The sequence below is a fragment of the Leptonychotes weddellii genome, chromosome 6 (genome assembly GCF_054177405.1).
Source record: "Leptonychotes weddellii isolate Sample4059 chromosome 6, ASM5417740v2, whole genome shotgun sequence".
NCBI classification, from domain to species: domain Eukaryota; kingdom Metazoa; phylum Chordata; class Mammalia; order Carnivora; family Phocidae; genus Leptonychotes; species Leptonychotes weddellii.
Window position 1 is genome coordinate 85,702,745 of NC_138374.1, and position 5,332 is coordinate 85,708,076.

A 5,332-nucleotide genomic window follows, 5' to 3' on the forward strand; every position below is an offset into this window, starting at 1 on the left:
TTCAGAGTCCATCGTCTCTCATGGTTCGTCCACCCCTCCGATTTCCCCCGCTTCATTCTTCCCCTCCCGCTACCTTCTTCTTCTTTTTTTTTTTTTCTGTTAGGAAAGGCTTTTTAAATAGTGTTAATCTTTCTTCCCATTATGAAATGTTGGAACCTTATTGATTACCTACTTTATGGACATATATATCATCTTGTGAAATCCTTATAACCACTCTGAGGAAGGAGATTACCTCCATTTTACGCACACACACACAAGCTCAGAGATTCAGGTCATATTTAGGAGAAACTGTTAACTAAGTCCAAAGACTGTTTCTCATATATGGCACTGTCTTCTACTTCTTTTTCATCTATTTTTGGTATCAGATCTTTTAATAAGAAAGAACTCACACAATGTAAGTTTATATTACATGTTCTACTAGCAGATTTTTTAAAAAATCTTATATCCAAGCTTTGAATACATATCTTTCTTTAAAATCAGCATGACAGAAGGGCACCTGGGTGGCTCAGTCGGTTGCATCTGACTCTTGATTTTGGCTTAGGTCATGATCTCAGGGTTGTGAGATCAAGCCCTACCTTAGGCTCACGTGCTGCGTGTGGAGCCTGCTTAAGATTCTCTCTCTCTCTGCCCCTCCCTCCCACCCTCTCTCTCTCTTCCTCTCTGGGGGAAAAAAAAAAATCAGCATGACAATAATTGGGTTGGCTGAGGCAGTGAAGGGAAGGCCTAAAATTATAATTAAGATCCATGGATTTAGGTGCCTAAGTCCTGTGCCATCTGAATTTAATCCTGTGTTAATCTAAAATTTATGTTTTTAAAACTTTATAGGTCATGTTATACTTTTGAGGTATATGTATCAGACAAACCAAAACAGTAGGTCCCAGGAATTTGCTTTAGAAGAATAGCTGTTCTTTCTCTTGAGAGCTAATCAACCCCCAAACAATATTAGTAAAATTCAAACTCCTGTCTCCTTTTTTTTTCCCCCCCAAAATTCTTTTGGCAGCAAATTTGAGGTATTAACTGCCCTTCAAGAAGACTTTATGAGTGAGAGGGGGATACTCCTAGATATCCTGGTTGAAAGTGATTTCTGCTCTATCTTCAGGAGCATTTTCTTTGTGTTATCTGACAACACTTGACAGCTTTTAATTGTTGCTGTTTGAGTTCATGACCTCTTTTCCTCAGTTGCCAACTTTAGGGTGCCCATATTTTTGTACAGGATGTTCAGTAAATGTTAAAATGAATAATTGCCATTATCTTCTACCATTTGGTAGGTTGCCTTCTAGTTTGATTGTTTCCTTTGCTGTTCAGAAGCTTTTTATTTTGATGAAGTCCCAATAGTTTATTTTTTGCCTTTGTTTCCCTTGCCTCAGGAGACCTATTTAGAAGTTGCCACTGCTGATGTCAGAGAAATTACTGCCTGTGCTCTCTTCTGGGATTTTAATGGTTTCCTGTCTCACATTTAGGTCTTTAATCCATTTTGAATTTATTTTTGTGTATGTAATTTTTAATTAAATTTAATTTAAAAAAAATTCCATTGCAAATAATGGAGAAGGAATGCCAAAATTCCAAATCCACATCAAATGGTAAAGTACTGTATGAGAGGAAAGGAGCCCATCTTTCTTGTGGACTCCATTCCCATTCCTTTCCTCAAAAGTAAATTATTAATTTCATTTGTTCAGTGAACATGTTTTGAGGGTCTGCTAAGTGCTGAGTAAAAAATACTACAGTGAATAAAGATGTTTCGCCTGCCTTCAAGGACTTTGTTTCATGGATGTAATAAATGATTAATGTATTACTAAAAGTCCTAAGATACATGGATCAATGGAATAGAATTGAGAATCCAGAAATAAACTCCTATTTATGGTCAATTGATTTGACATTTGTGTCAAGACCATTCAACAGGGGAAAAAATAATAGTTTTTCAACAAATGGTGCTGGGACAATTGGATATCCACCTTCAAAAGAATGAATTTGGACTCTACCATTTATAAAAATTAGCTCAAAATGGTTGAAAAACTTAAATGTAAGAACTAAAACTATACAACTCTCAGAAGAAAATACAAGGGTAAGTCATGACCTTTTATGGGGCATTGGTTTCTTAATAAGACAGCAAACATAAAAGCAACAAGAGAGAAAAATAGAGAAATTGGATATCATCAAAATTAAGTCCAGTAGAAGTGTCTCTGTGCACTAAAAGACACTATCAAAGTCAAAAGATAACCCACAGAAATGGGAGAAAATATTTGGAAATCATTTATCTGATAAAGGTCTAGAATCCAGAATATATAAATAACTCTTACAAATGCAACAGTAAAAAGACATCCTAATTTAAAAATAGGTATGATGTCAGGGCGCCTGAGTGGCTCTAGTCAGTTGAGCATCTTCCTTCTGCTCAGGTCCTGGGATCAAGCCCCATGTCAGGCTCCTTGCTTAGCGGGAAGTCTGCTTCTCCTTCTTTCTCTGCCTCTCCCCCTGGCCTGTACTCTCTCTCACTCTCTCTCAAATAAATAGAATCTTAAAAAATAAAATAAAAATGAGTATGGTGTCTTTTAAGTTCTTTTGCCCATTTTTTAATTGGGTGGTTCATTTTTTTAAGTTGTAAGAGTTCTTTATACAATTTAGATAACAGTTATGTATCACATGTGTCTTTTACAAATACTTTTTTTTGCAGTCTATGGCTTTTCATTTTCTTTATATTGTGTTTTGCAGAACAGAATCTTTAATGAAACCCAGCTTATCATTGATTTCTTTAAAAGTCATTTCCATATTCAAGGTCATCTAGATTTTCTTGTTATCTTCTAGGAGCTTTATAGTTTTGTGTTTTACATTTAAGTTTATGATCCAGCTTGAGTTAAATTTTGTGAAGGATATGAGGTCTGTGACAGATTCATTTTTTCTGCATGTTGATGTTTAGTTGTTCCATCACCATTTGTTGAAAAGACCATCTTTTATCCATTGTATTATCTTTGCTTTTTTGTCAAAAATCAGTTAACCATATTTAGGTGGGTCTATTCTGTTCCACCGATCTGTTGTCTATTTCAGTAGCACACTATCTTGATTACTGTTGCTTTATAGAAAGTCTTGAAGTAGTCTGTCCTTTGACATTGTTCTTCAATGTTGAATTGGTTGTACAGGATCTTTCAGCTTCCTATATATACTTTAAAATTGGCTTGTTAATCACAAAATAACTTGCTGGGATTTTGATTGGAATTGTATCGAATCTGTAGATCATGTTGGGAAGAACTGACATCTTGACAATATTGAGTCTTCCTATCCAAGAACATGGGATATCTCTCCATTAATTTAATTCTTCTTTGATATCTTTCATTAGAGTTTTATAGTTTTCTTCATATAGATCTAATACCTACTTTGTTAGACTTATAGCTAAGTATTTCATTTTTAAGGGTTGCTAATGGAAATAATTTTTAGAAAGTACTTAAAGAGTTTATTTTGTTAGAGGAGTTTTAGATTCACAGCAAAATTTAAAGGAAGCAACAGAGATCTGTATATCCCCTGCCCCCACACATGCATAGCTTTCCCCATTATCAACATCCCCTACCAGAGTGGTACACTTGTTACAATGAAGACATCGTAATCACCAAAAAAAGTCCATAGTTTACCTGAGAGTTCACTCTTGGTGTTGTATGTTCTGTAGGTTTGGATAAATGCATAATGACATGTATCCATCATTACAGAAAGAGTATTTTTACTACCTTAAAAATTCTCTGTGCTCTGCTGGTAATGTTTTATTTCAAATTCCACTTGTTTGTTGCTGGTATATAGGAAACTAATCAACTTTTGTATATTAGTTTCCTATAATGTATATTCTATAATTGCTTATTAGTTCTAGGAGCTTTTTAATCTTTGGATTTCCTACATAGATGATCATATCATCCGCGAGCAGAGACAGTTTTATTTCTTCCATCCCAATCTGTGTACCTTTTATTTCCTTTTCATATCTTCATGTATTAGCTAGGACTCCTGGTACAATTTTGAAAAGCAGTGGAGACATCTTGCCTTTTTTCTAATCTTTGTAGGAAAGCTTTGAATTTCACACCATTAAGTATGATGTTAGCTGAAGGTTTTTGGTAGATACTCTTTTTAAAAATTGTTTAAAATTTTAATTCAGCATAGTTAACAGTGTTATATTAGTTTCAGGTGTACAATATAGTGATTCAACACTTCTATATGTTAGTGCTCATCATGGTAAGTGTACTTATAATCCTCTTCATCTATTTTACCCATCCCCCCACCAAACTCCCCTCTGGTAACCATCAGTTTGTTCTCCATAGTTAAGAATCTTGTTTGGTTGGTTGATTGGTTGCTAGATACTCTTTATCAAGTTAGGAAATTCCCCTGTATTCCTAGTTTGCTTTTTTTTTAAATCATGAATGAATATTGAATTTCATCAAATGCTTGTATCTTATTTTTTCTTTTGTTTTTTCTTTTAATTCCAGTTAACATACAGTGTTATATTAGTTTCAGGTGTACAATAGTGACTCAGCAATTCCACACATCACCTGGTACTCATCACAACAAGTGTACTCCTTAAATCCCCCCATCACCTATTTAACCCAACCCCTTCTTCCCCTCCATTCAGGTAAGCATCAGTTTGTTCTCTGTCATTAAGAGTCTGTTTCTAGATTTATCTCTTTTTTTTCCCCCAGTTTACTCAATTGTTTTTCTATGTCTGTTGATATGATCATGTGATTTTTCTTCATTAACCTGTTGTGTGATAGAGGACATTAATTTATTTTTGAATGTTGAACCAGCCTTGCAAACCTGAGATAAATCCAACTTGGTCCTGGTGCATAATTCTTTTAGACAATACTGGATTTTATTTGCTAATATTTTATTTGCTAATTTTTGCTAATATTTTTGCATCTATGTCCGTGAGCGATACTGCTTTGTAGTTTTCTTGTAATGTCTGTATCTGATTTTGGTATTAGGCTAATACTGGCCGTAAAGAATGAGTGAAGAAGCATTCCCTCTGACTCTGTTTTCTGGACAATATTGTAGAGAATTGGTACAGTGTCTTAAGTGTTTGGTAAAATTCTCCAGTAAATCAATTCTGGGCCTGGTGCTTTCTCTTTTAGAAGGTTATTATGTTTCATTTTTTTTTAATAGATACAGGCTAATTCAGATTGTCTAATTCTTCTTGTGTGAGTTTTGGCAGATTGTGTCTTTCAAGGAATTAGTCCATTTCATCTAAGTTATCAAATTTGTGTGTGTAGGGTTGTTCATAAATTCATTTATTATTCTTTTAATGTTATCCTTTTAATGGGATCTGTAGCGATGTCCCCTCTTTCATTTCTGATATAAGTAATTTGTGTCT